A 13,997-nucleotide genomic window follows, 5' to 3' on the forward strand; every position below is an offset into this window, starting at 1 on the left:
GATTGCCGATTTTATAAGGAAGGAAAACCAAGGGCAAAGGGCAAAATCTGATGCAAACAGAATACAGATAAAGCCTGTTGAGGCCACAAGTTAGACTTTTATAGGTTCTCATGTGCTTATTAAGAGAGTATTAAGAGAGTTAGGAAACTCTGTTTTCTGGAATATAGGTGAGCTTCATATCACAAATCTGCAAAACAAAAGTGAAATCCAAGCCTTCTTACATCCCATAACTTACGGTAGACATGCAGGTGGTAGCGTTTGGTGATGGTAGAATCCTCCTCATTTATGTTTGCTGTGTAAGTTCCTGCATCTTCCATCCTCAGGTGTCTAATGACCAGGTTATAGTTCTGACCCATGACCTCTATTCGTCCTTTATAAACAAAGTGGGTCTCGATAAGTTCAGGCGGTCCACCTTGGACTCCTGGTATTACAAGAGCGATACTTGATTCAGAAGCCCAGGCAATGCTCCTCAATTTCTGTGATTGTTGAATATTGACATGGAAAGTAACCGACTCTCCAACAGTTGCATTCAGCACCATTGAGTCTGTATCTCTTCCTGCAGCTTCAGACCCTGAGGATATAATTAGAAAACAGTCACCATCAGACTGTTGAACTGCTTTGTGGTCTTTCTCTTTCTTGGCTTTCACTGAGGAACTTCCTCAGACACTGCTCATCCTGTGTCGTGGGGATCTTTCTTCTTCCATTCTAGGTTTTGGGTTTGTTTGTTTTACTTTGGGGAATGTTTAAGAAAGGTGTTTGTGTATGTGTGTGTGTGTGTGTGTGTGTGTGTGTGTGTGTGTATGACTGGCTGTCCTGTACTCACTTTATAGACTAGGCTAACCTCTAACTCACACAGATCTGCCTGCCTCTGCCTGGTGCTGGGATAAAGGCATGTTCCACCATCACCTGGCTTATCCTAGGTATGTTTAATATGCAATGACAAATAAAGATTAGTTGAATTCCTGGTATATTGTCGGAAACAAAACAGTCCCTGAATAAATGCATGTGTTCATTAGTGACTCAATGAAGACATGAACTTCAAGAAAGTCTATACAACTCAGAATGAATTCCAATACTTCCCTCACTCAGTAAATGATTAAAAATCCATTGAATATCAAATATTCTATGTAGCCTGGGAAGATAGATGAGAACAGAAATGATCCCCTGAACTCATCAATTTAGGGGGTAACATCACCAGACTTTGACTTTATCTTCCAAGGATAGAGGCAAAAATGTAAAATGTCTTTTTGAAGACCACAGTAAATCAATCAAACAAACAAACAAACAAACAAACAAACAGAAACAAAAAACAAAAAAGTAGTGACTGAGTAGGTCTTCAGCTCATAATACTCCAGAAAATTACCCCAAACTCATCCACTAATGGGCAGAAGCATGAGGAAAGGGACACACTTGATATCTTGGACCTAAGGAAGGTTAATGGTCTTATTCCTTGAAAGTCTTCTAGCCTTCAGAATTTATACATCAAGATAAACGTGTGTTATGCAGCAGATCCCCACTGAGATCTTTAATGATCTTTAAGACTGGCCTTCATGACACATGTGGTATTCAATAACGGATATGACACGGGGACTGACCTGTCAGAAAGGGTATTAACAGCAAACAGGTGGCTGGGCTGTTTGAGTGTGAACTAGCTCTGTGTAAACCCCAAAGGCCAAGCCATGTTTTCCACATAAACGGGTTCAGGTTAACCCTAAAGTTTCTACAGAGGGTCTATAGAGAATGCAAGTCACTAAGATGGAAGGATTTATTAACCCAGTGGTGCTCCCAGTTGTGTCCACCTCTCTCTTGAGCTCAGTAGCTACTGCAGGATTCCAGGATGCTGAGATGAACCTCTTTCCTTTCAGGTCAGCAGAAGGACTGCCCTCAGGGAGAATGTACTGGTGATTTAGTTGGAATGCGCGAGCCAAGTCAACATGTTTCAGGGCTCTACAGCAAGGAAGGGTGGGATGGGGGAAAGTCAGGGATATTTATTTACCTACCAATAGTTAGCGTTTATCAAGTACCAACTCCATGTCAGAAGCTATGCTAGGACCACAGGGAGAATAGGATGCCACTGCTGCCCCGAGAATCCCTTGGATTACAAAAGCTGACATACTGAGTGCCAAATGGAAAGGACAACAGGAAGAAAACATACAGAGAACATAGAGATATGTTAATGTGGCCTCTGGGAGCCACACTTTGCAGAAATCTCCAACACCGATTGTCACCCATAAATGATTCTAACTAGGCTGAGAAAGTTTACAGTGGGCTCTTGGAAAACCTTAGCTTGTGTCTCAGCTATAGCATGCACAGAAGCTTAGTTCAAAGGACCTTAAACTTGGCTTTCCGGTGCTGTGTGGCTTCCAAACGCTTAACGGATTTTGCCCAGAGAGCTCCAATTTTCATTTCACACTGCATCTTTGAAAGTTCCTACCCACGCCCTGTCCCAGATCTCCCACCTGTCTCAAGGCTGGTGTGGGTTCAAGTCCTTTGACGTAATGTCATTCTACTATTTGGGTGTAAGTTTGGTATGAGAAGGATCAGATACGTGACATGTAACTCTGGCCATCTTCCGTCACTAGCATCTGAAATGTGGAGGCCATTTGCTAAGGCTGAGAGTGTCCTGGTATTGGAGCTGTGCAACCACAATCCGTTGAATGTGGTGTCAGTGTTACAGTTATGTGCCACTCTCCACAGCAAAGCCTTTCAGGAAACGATGCTGGACTATGAAAGGGCAATCAAGCAGGGCAGGTGACCAGTGAGTGACAACACTGCAGGGGAAACACTGGACGCATCTTCCTCATGGCCCCCATTCTCCACAGCAAAGTATTCCGGAAATGATGCTGAACTATCAAAGGGCAATCAAGCAGCGCTGGTGAGGAGTGTGTGACAAAGTTGCAGGGGAAATGCTGCATGCAGCTTTCTGTGTGGCTGAATTTGGTGCAAGAACCCTGACCTCGCTGAGAAAAAGCAGAGTGTGAATACGTGGGAACTGACTTTTCTGTTGCTTTTAACGGCACAGCACACAACTGCTCCTCGACAGGTAGTTGTGAGACCATGGCATGTAGCTGAGACACACATGAGACCAGCTCCAGACCAGGCATCTACTCACAAACCAGGCCAACTCAAAAGTTACAGGACCTTTCTCAGTCTATAGTAGCCGTAACACGGGCCCCATCTGTCCAGCGAGCAGCAAATGATGTGAGCTGAGCAGAGGTGATTTGCTCACTGTCAAAGTGAAATTAATGTGAATTACTCCTGATGCTGGGCATGACTAATTGGTATGTACATTTTAAACATTGCATGGCCCTTCCCTATGACAGATCAGTGAATCTGAGGCCATATGGACCCCCATTTAAAGCTGATTTATGAGATAACTCAAACAAAGCTCCGCTGGATGCTTTTAAGTGCTCTACTTAGTGGATTTCAATCTGCTTTTAAAAACACATTGTTTACACTGGGTGTGGTATCACATGCCTGTAATCTCAGCACTTGAGGAGGCAGAGGCAGGTGGATCTCTGTAGGTTCAAGGCTAGCCAGGTCTATATAGCAAGTCCAGGACACCCAAGTCTACACAGAGAAACCCTGTCTCGAAAGACCAAACCAAACAAAACCAAAACTTTTAGCCGTTTTAGTAATGCCAAATGAGGGAAATAACACATGTCTATAACTTTCATGTATATATCCATGTCTTAACACATGTGTATAACTCTCTTTTGCAAAATGAGGTGGGAAATAATAAATTCAGGCAAATGAATGATATTCATCGATGATAATTTCAGTCAAAACTCAAAGAAGAGAAAGAGTACTTTGAACTGTGGCTGTTAAAAAAACTTATTGGAAAAAGGAGAATTCTCTAAATATAAGAGAATGGAAGGTATCTCAGGTCTTCGGGTTCTGAATTAAAGTTCACATGGTTTGATGTCAATTGAGTCTAGATTTTCATGATGGGGGAGGTGAAGAGAGGAAGGAGGAAAGGAAGAAGGGAGGGAGGAAGAGAGAGTGAAAGGGAGAGAAAGAGAGAAAAAATATGTATATATATATATATATATCTATATGTAGAGAGAGAAACAGTAGAGATATAAATTTAGTAGAGACATAAATTATCTTTGGATTTGGGGAACGGTCAAATTTGAGTTTATCCTATAGGGAGAGGAATCTACAGACTTTTATGGATTAAGTTAAAAATAATGTAGTAATGATATATCGAAAGAATAAGAGGTTTTAGTAATAGAGAAAACAGATGTTGTAAAGAAACCAGAGAGAACTTGAATAGGCTAATGTGGCCATCAGGGTATGAACCAAGGGGCATATAATAGGAATGGAATGGAAGGGATGAGTTTGAGAGATAGTGATTGCAAGCAAGGACAATGAAGAAATAGGCACCTAATAAAATTCACTTCTTTTACCACATGATTTTAGCTTCTGCTTCACACCAGTGGAAAATTGATAGCAGAAAACATATATGCAGGAGGAGACGTCAAAGAGACAAGACAAGGTTAGTGTTAGAACTGTTGAATCTGAGATGAGATTCAACCCCCTGAGGAAGCAGTTGAAGGAAGGAGGACAGGAGGAAGTGTGGTCTAGGGGTATTGTCCAGTGGAAAGGAGTGAAAACGAACCTGCGAGCTATTTCCCAGTGTTTGTTCTCACCGTCGTCACAGGGACAGGACTGTGGGTGGTTAAAAGGGCAGATGATCACCAGGTTAGACTACGTTATCCTGCTTTCTGTTGGTGAAGTGCCATTATGTCACTAAGTTCAGGCCAATAGAGTACAAGTAAAGGTACCATATTTGCCTTCAGTGCCTATAAAAGAGGAAAAACTTCTCTCTCCATATTTTTTCTTTACATTTTATTTTTTCCAGGGAGCGGGACCATTATATTGCTTCCTAAATACAAAAGAAATAAGAGGCTGGAGGAATGACCTAACCTGTAAAGTAATTGTTTTGTAAGCAGGTTGACCTGAATTCCGATCTCTAGCACACATCTGTAACTCTAGCGACATGGGAGGGCTAAGGTTGGGGAAGAGACAGGCAGATCCTTAAAGCCTATTGGCCAGACCTAGCTGAATCAGTGACCTACAGGTTCAATTAGAGAAGCCATCTTAAAAAATAAGGTGGAGAGCAATGAAGGAAGACTTTGTATGTTGACTTCTGACCAGTCACACAACACAGAAACACACACACACACACACACACACACACACACACACACAGACAATATAGGAGAGAGAGAGAGAGAGAGAGAGAGAGAGAGAGACAGACAGACAGACAGACAGACAGACAGAGACAGAGAGAGACAGAGAGACAGAGAGAGACAGAGAGAGACAGAGAGACAGAGAGACAGAGAGACAGAGACAGAGACAGAGACAGAGACAGAGAGAGAGGCAAAGAGAGAGAGACAAAAAGAGAGAGAGACTGAGAGAAAGAGACAGAGGCAGACCACACATTTACTTACAAATACCTCCCAAACAAACAGCCATTGTTGAAGGGACTAATATAATACCTTAGACTGCTCTGAAGGAGGAAGAGAAAGAGTGATACATGGGGTGAGGTGGGAAGCTGTGCAGCAAAGAGACAGGAACTAGGGAAGGATGAATTGGTGCTTAACACCCAACGCTACACTTAGATTATTCATGATACTTTAAATAAGCATTTCTTGGTCATGTTCTTTTTGGTGGTATGTGAGGGGGTAGGACAGTAGCTAAATGGCCCTTTTTTTCATTCTCCATCTGAGAGTTAAGAGTGTGGCTAGAAGTTCCTCCCATGTTTCAGACTTGTCAGGATGAACAGAGATAGCTTGCCTAAACAACCTAAAAGAAGAGGTGTAATTAATTAAAATAAGTCAAGAGATTTTGAGAGCAATGAGAAAGGAAAGGACAGGGCAACTGAAATCCCACGCCACTCTCCATAATTAGAGAAGTTCCTGGATTACAGTTGGTTTGTTTTTAGAAACTGTCTCCCCAAGATATTTTCACTTGGTGACATCTTTATTGATAATTAGGTTACTCTGACTCAATATTTAAAAAACCTATCAAACGCAAAATCTCAAACAGAGGTGAAGTCATGCTTTACTCATCAAGCTAGACAATACTTATTCAAATGAACTAAAAGGCAGAGAGGAGAGCTAGAGAGAGCGAAAGCAGAGAGAGAGAGAGAGAGAGAGAGAGAGAGAGAGAGAGAGAGAGAGAGAGAATATCCAAATTAATAAAATCAGAAATTAAAAGGGGGACATAACATCAGACAGCAAAGAAATCCAGAGAAAGATAAGTATATATTTTAAAAATCTATATTCCACTAAATTGGAAAATCTAAATTAAATGGATACTTTTCTTGACGGATACCAATTACTAGAGTTAAATCAAAATCACGTAAGCAATATAAATGGATCTATAAGCTCCCATAAAATAGACACAGTCATTAGAAGTCTCCCAACCAAAACAAGCCCAGTGCTCCAAATCTACCATACTCTCAAAGAAGATCAATACTCCTGAAATTATCCCACAAAATAGAAGCAGAAAGAACACTGCCAAGGTTATTCTGTGAGGGCACAGTTACCCTAATAGCCAAACCACATACAGACCCTCAAAAAACATTACAGATCAACCCCTGTAAACATAGATGCAAAAATACTCCATAAAATACTTGTAAACTGAATCTAAAAAGACATTAAAAATTATCCACCATGGTAAAGTAGGCTTCATCCCAGAAATGCAGAGATGGTTCAACATACAAAAAAAAATCAATACTTCCTATCTACCATATAAACAAAATGAATTTTAAAAGGCATGATCATCTCATTAGATGCAGAAAAGGCCTTTGACAAACTCCAACAGTGCTTCGTGATGAAAGTCCAGAGAGACAGAAATGCAAGGGACATACCTCAACACAATAATGGCCATTTTACAGCAAGTCTATAGCCAACATCAAATTAAGTGGAGAGGAACTCAAACCATTTTCACTGAAATCAGGAGCTAGGGAACTCCACTCTCTCTATACCTGAGCAACAAGACAACTGAAGGGATTTAGGGGATACAAATTGGTAAGAAAGAAGTCAAAGCATCTTTATTTGCAGATGACATGATACTATGCATAAATGACCCTAAAATTCCACCTGAAAACCCTTATAACTAATGGACATTTTTAGCAAAGTAGCTGGATACAGAGTTAATTCACAAAAATCACTAGCCCTGAAACTGACTAGGTAGGCCAGCATGGTCTGGAATTCTCCTGCTTCTGTCTCCTGTGTGCTAGGATTGAAGGTGTATACCACTACACTTGGCTAATATTTTACAAGGATTATTATATTTCACACACACACACACACACACACACACACACACACACACACACACACACACACACACAAATCATCACCAGCACCCCCACCAGCAACAATTAAAACAAAAAATGGGAATCCAAACCATCAGTCATTGACATAGCTCAATATCTTGCAGTAACTCTAAGCAAGCAAGTGAAAGACTTGTATGATACAAAACTTTACGTCTTTCAAGAAAGACGTAGAAGATGGAAAGACTTCCCATGCTCATGGATTGGTAGGATTAACATGGTAAAAATGACTATCTTACCAAAAACATTCTACAAAGTCAATACAATCTCCACTGAAATCCAACACAGTTCTTCAAAGACCTTGAAAGGGCAATTCTCAGCTTCATATGGAAAACCAAAGGACTCAGAATAGCTACAAGAATTTCTGAACAATAAAAAATGTGCTGCAAGTCTCACTATTGCTGATGTCTAATAAAACTACAAAGCTATAGTAACAATAAGAACAACAACAACAACAAAAGAGCATGCTATTAACATAAAAACAGACAGGTTGGTCAATGGAATAAAATTGAAGATCCAGATATAAGTCCACAGAGCTATGGACAATTGATTTTCCTTTTGTAAGAAGGAAATATATATATATTTATATATATCTTTAAAACTGTTTCTGATCTACTTGGATGTCTGCATGTAGAATGATGCCAAGAGATCCGTACTCATCACCCTTAAGAAAACTCAAGTTCAAGTCTATCAAATGAGCCTTGTACTCATTGGCGCAGGAGAAGACTTCTTGAGCAGAACACTGATAGTGCAGTTTCATGGGACCTCATGAAACTGAAACGCTTCTATAAGGCAAAGAACACTGTCATTTAGACAAAATGGCAGCCTACAGCATAGAAAAAAAAGTACAAACTTAAATCTGATAGAGGACTAGTATCCAAAATATATAAATAACCCAAGAAGCTAGATATCAAGTAAGCCAATCAAACAGAGGGTATAGATCTAAACACAGACTTCTTATTAGAGGAAACTCAGATTGCTGAGAAACACTCAAACAAATGTTCAACATCCTTCACCATCAGGGAAATGCAAACCAAAATTATTTTGAGATGCCATCTTACATCCATCAGAATGGCTAAGATCAATTAGACAAGTGGCAGCTCATTTGAGCAAAGATGTGGAATAAGGGAAATACTCATCCGTTGTTGGCAGGAATGCAAACCTGTCTAGACACTATGGAAATGGATATGGGGTTTCCTGAGGGTCTAGGGAATTGATTTACCTTGTGACCCATCTATACCACTCTTGGGCTTAGACATACAAGGTGTTTCATACTCCTGCAGGCCACACTTGCTTACTCATGTTCATTTTCTTCTCTATGTATAATAGCCCCAAACTGGAAACAACCTAGATGTATTTTAGCAGTAGAATGAATAAAGAAATTGTGGCAATTTACACAATGAAGTTTTACTAAGCTCTTTAAAAAATGGACATTATGAAATTTGCAGGCAAATGGATAGAAACAGGAAAAAAAAAACTTCCTGAGTGAGGTAATCTGAACCCAGAAAGATAAATATGACATGTCTTCATTATATGTGTATATTAGCCATTAAATAAATGATTACCAAGCTACAATCTGTAGGCCCAGAGAGGCTAGGTATAGAGAGAGGAAAAGGGAGGCACATGGATCTCGCTCAGAGGGGGAAATGGAATAGACTTTATGGGTGGTCTGGGGACAGTTGGGGCAGGAACAGGAGGGGAGGAACTGGTGGAGAGAGGGAGAAGAGACAGGGTGGAGAAGGGGAATGTGAGCAGACACAGCTGGAACTGAGGGGCCATTTGTGGTATGATTAGGAAACCTAGTGCAATGGAAATTTCCTAAAATATATGAAGACAGTCCTACTGAGATCTTCTAATAACCGCGGAGACAGCATCTCAACTGGCCATCTCTTGTCATGAAGGAAGATTCCAGTAGCGAGACTGGGTTGCATTCAGTTAAGTTGTTAGCAGAGGGAGTCCCACAGAAACCCCCGAATAACCCAGGCTGTTGCTAAGACAGTGGATGCTCTCCACACACTGACAGTGGGACCCCGTTGCCAAGGACAACACCCACACAACTCATTAAGCATAGAGAAGTTGAACTGTTGCCTACATGGAACCTTTATGCCCATGTTTTAGTGTCTCTGGTGTAGGAAAGTACTCTGTAGTACTTATAACACATATACTCTGTAATATATATTATAATGTATATATGTATAATGTATAATATTATAATATTATCACGTATATTACCAAAAGAAATTAAAGACCAACCCCGCCACAAAACCTTTGAACTACAATCTGTCCTGCATGCAGGATATGCTAGGGCAATGGTGGTACCGAATTTCTGCGAGTAACTAACCAATGTCTGATATGATTTAGGCCTGTTACATGAGATGGGACCCCTACCTGACACTGCTTAGGAGTCCCAGAGACTAGAGAGACCAGAGTCCTTGGGTAAAACCAAACACCACTGCCATAAACATATCAATAAAATGACTCCTAATGACATTCTTCTACACTCGTCGTTCAGTGTCTTTTTCAGTCATCACCAGACAAGTTCCCTCCTGCAGCAGATGGTAACAGATGCAGAGACCCACAGCCAGACGCTTGTGGAGAGAGAGTCCTTAGAACACACAATTCTGAATAGGATATCCCCACCATATCCCTCCTATCAGAGCTCAGGGAACCCTATGGAATAGGAGGCAGAGAGTGTGAGAGCCAGAAATGATGGAGGACACGAGGAGACAGGCCTCTGAGTTAATTAGTCAAGGCTTATATGAACTTACAGATCCCGAAGCTGAAAGCACAGGGTCTCTATGGTTCTGCACCAGGTCCTCTGCACATATATTACAGCTTTCAGCGTAGTGTCTTTATGTGTGAAGGAGTGGCTTAGTTTCTTGTGTCTTCTTTTGGGGTCTTTTCCTTCTGTTGGATTGCATTGTTCAGCCTCAGTGTGATTTCTTTTTGTTTCTCTGTATAATGTTTTATTTTGTAGTGTTTGTTTTTTATCTTTAGAAAGCTGCTTTTCTCTAATGAGAGACAGAAAAGGGAGTGGATGGAGAGAAGAGAGAAAATGGAGAGGAACTGGGAGGACTTTAGGGTGGAGAAACTGTAATTAGGACATATGGTATGAAAAAAGTCTTCTATTTTCATTACATGGAAAAAAGAAAATAAAAAAGCATTGGTTTCTCTCTCTCTCTCTCTCTCTCTCTCTCTCTCTCTCTCTCTCTCTCTCTCTCTCTCTCTCAGTCTTGTTTGTTCTTTGAGACAAGGTCTCTCTGTGTTAATCTTGGCTGTCCTGGACTCCCTTTATAGACCAGGTTGGCCTACAACTTACAGGGATCCGCCTGCCTCTGCCTCTGTAGTGCTGGGATTAAAGGCGTGTCCCACCATGCGCAGCTGAAGCATTGGTTCTTATCCTACTTCCTAGTGATTTCCACTATATGACTCCAATGACTAGCATTAATTAATCAATTAATTAATTATCCAACAAACATTTATTAAGGACCTACTATGTTCCAGACACATTATGGAGACAAGATCAATTATGCTGAATTAAATAAACAGATGGGAATACAAAAAGAAAATCAAACTGAAATCATGCCAAAAATAAGAATTTCAAGTCAAATAAAGAGTTCAGTGGAAAGTCTTACTAACAGCATAGATGACAAGGAGGAGGAGAGGAGAGCAGGTATTAAAGGCACAGTTGGGAACCAGAACATCCAGTGAAAGGTGACTGAATTAACGAAATAAAGTACACAGTTTGGATCTTGAATTTTTCCTCTAGTTCAATATTTTGAACATAAGATAAACAGAAGCCCAGGAAATTCTGCTGAAAATAGGTCAAAGGGGCATGCCAGTGCCCTCTGAAGCATAATTTCTACAATTTTTATGACTAAGTACAATTTAAATTCTAAGAAGGTTTGCACTTACATGTTTGCAGGAAGAGGAAACAGAGCCACAGGTGATGCTGAGCCATCTCTGGTCACACTGCAGTCTTCTGTGAGAGAATGAACTGTTTGAGCAGACTGTTTCAGTTTTAAAGCTTCATGACGCTTGAGAGAGGAAGTGTGAGGTGATTCAGAAGTTTTGCTCTCACTATTAGGAATAAAACTGCTCTGAACTTAGTTGAGCAAATCTCCTTGTTATATAGTGGAGCATCCTTTGGGTATATGCGCAGACATGGTATAGCTGAGTCTTGAGGTAGAGCTATTTCTAAATTTCTGAGAAAGCACTAGATTGATTTCCAGAGTGGTTTGTTGGCTCAATTTCCTTAACAATTATACTTTATTATGAACTTATTAAATGAGTGTACCTTCCTTTCAACGTGACTACCCTAAACAAGAGGGAAAGGAGATTAAGAAAACAAAAACGAAACCTTCTGGGTATCGGTTCCTGGGAACAATTCTCCTGGTGTTGTCAGCAGGATTTCAGCAGACTAGTAATTACACCAAAGTTACTGCTGGAACCTGGAGCAACCGGAACCTGGAGCCTCAGCTGGAGCCCAAAGCCTTGAAGCCTTCCCTGGAGCGGTTCTCTCTTGGAGCGTCTTGGACTGGAGCTATGAACAGGCAAACATTACAAAGACCCAGAAAAACCCAGCCTCTTGTTTTGGGTATATATATATCTGTGCAGAGTCTGTACTATGATGTTTTTCAACTGGCAATAATGAAGCCCCTTGCCTTAACACACACACACACACACACACACACACACACACACACACACACTCACACACACTAGTTTGACTTCTAAGTGGATAAACATTCCCTGCTCTCTCATAAGTCAGTTCCCCATCCCACACTTGGGATCAAAACAAAAACATTTTATCTCTCCTATGGTGGCTGCACTAGTTTGCACTCTCATCAGCTGAGAGACCAAAGAGAATTAGAATTAAAAATTTTGTTTCAGGGACACTGGGACAAAGTTTAAGACAAAGCCCTAAATACAGTTGAGGGGAGGGAACAGCCTTGGGGCACTCCTTTCTGCTCACCAGAGCAGAGGACAGGGTTGTCAGGAAATCGGGCCAGAGGGCACTGTGCTGTGCTATAGCTCCACTCCAGCAACAGTTACGCAGCACAGGACAGGACACTCCAACTGACACCCGAGAGCCAGGTACTGTGTATTTTAACGAATAGGTGTTTGCTAAGTTGACATCCCCCTGCTTTGGGGGCGCTGGGAGGAAAAGAAACTTACAAATTTCCCTTAACCCAGAGTTTGAGGCTCTCCTCCTGAAACCATTGTGTTGGTGACAGTTGGAAGCCCATCTCAAGCTGGGACTAAGGATCCTCTTGTGCTTGCGTAGGTTTCGGCTCCTGGAGGACTTTTCAGGGTCCCAAGAAATGGGCATAACACCAGCACTGGCGGAGTTTTCCTCTTTATCCACATCCTCACCAGCCTGTGCTGTCACTCAAGATTTTGATTTTAACCACTCTGACCTGTGAGTCTCAGTATCTGCTTCAATCCCCTGCTGGGTGCAGTGTTTCAGAGGAACTCTGTAGTAGGCTCCTGTCCTCTTCCCTCTTCCAGTGTCTGTTCTATTTGCTCTTCTGAATAAGAACCAAGCATCCTCCCTAGGGTGCTCCTTGTTATCTACCTATTTTAGGTCTGTGGATTGTAGTGTGTTTATCCTGTATTATATGGTTAGTATCCACCTGTAAGTGAGAACACACCATGCGTGTCTTTCTGGGTCTGAGTTACCTCCCTCAGGATGCTCTCTTCTAGTTCCAACCATTTGCCTGAAAACTGCATGTTTTCTTTGTTCTTAATATCTGAGTAGTATTCCATTGTGTAAACGTACCACAACTTCTTTATCCAGTCTTCAGTTGAGGTACAGGTTTTTAGAAACCAAGAAAGGAACATGAAAGATACCAGATAATATCCAGCAATAAATGGGCCTATTTCTGCTACTGACTGTGGTTGAGGATGATAACCCTACTTTCACAGTAGGATTAGAGAGACAGAGCTGAGGACCCTGAGCACCTCAACTTTACTATAACCACTTAGCACCCCCCTGGAGCATTGCAAACACTCACAGAAACAAAAAATTGACCTAGGAGCAAGTAAGTCTGACAGGTGAGCTGCTAGCACCAGTGCAAAATCATAAATAACATGAAAAATCAAGATAACTTGTTTTGTCCTGGAGAAATGGCTCACGTAATAATACCTTTTAACAAAAGGTGGACGGCTCTTCAAAAACTCTGCAGCAGTTCATTTGAATCACCAATTGAGAACATGAGTTATCAGCTAAGATAAAATATTAGCAAGCTGCAATACAGAATGAGGATTTATCCCTTCCTCTATCGTGGCTAGTCTTTTTTCTCATCACTTACCTCAGTTTACCCACTCCAATCTCTGACTCCGCTGTCCAAGGATCTCAGGATGGTCTCTTTATTAGATGTGGTTTATGGTCTCTTTCCTGTCAGTATTTATGCTCTCTTTCCTTTCAGTGGGCGAGCAGCTGGATTACGTCATGATCTTAAAGCTGTATCCTCAGGACTTCCTGCATGACTTGCATGTAGTTCCACAGGTCAGAGCTGGCCCACTCAGAAGTTGCTTACCTTTCTACAATCTGGGGTAAGGGTCTTGTGGATCTTGATGAAAGGTTAAGAGCTTCTTGCAACTTGTAAGCTATTTACTCGGGGCATCTCATGAGCTTCACTTATCC

General features: G+C 41.3%; 1 long non-coding RNA gene across 1 annotated transcript; it reads right to left on the minus strand.

The window, feature by feature from the left end:
* Window positions 1-11,288: 11,288 nt before the first annotated feature.
* On the minus strand, window positions 11,289-13,725 carry LOC311598005. Its single transcript, XR_014779432.1, has 3 exons — window positions 13,663-13,725; window positions 11,709-11,891; window positions 11,289-11,330 (listed from the first exon to the last, which is right to left on the minus strand). It is a non-coding gene; the product is annotated as an uncharacterized lncRNA (long non-coding RNA).
* Window positions 13,726-13,997: the final 272 nt, after the last annotated feature.

The sequence above is a fragment of the Acomys minous genome (assembly GCF_964271855.1).
Source record: "Acomys minous genome assembly, chromosome: 1".
Classification (NCBI taxonomy): domain Eukaryota; kingdom Metazoa; phylum Chordata; class Mammalia; order Rodentia; family Muridae; genus Acomys; species Acomys minous.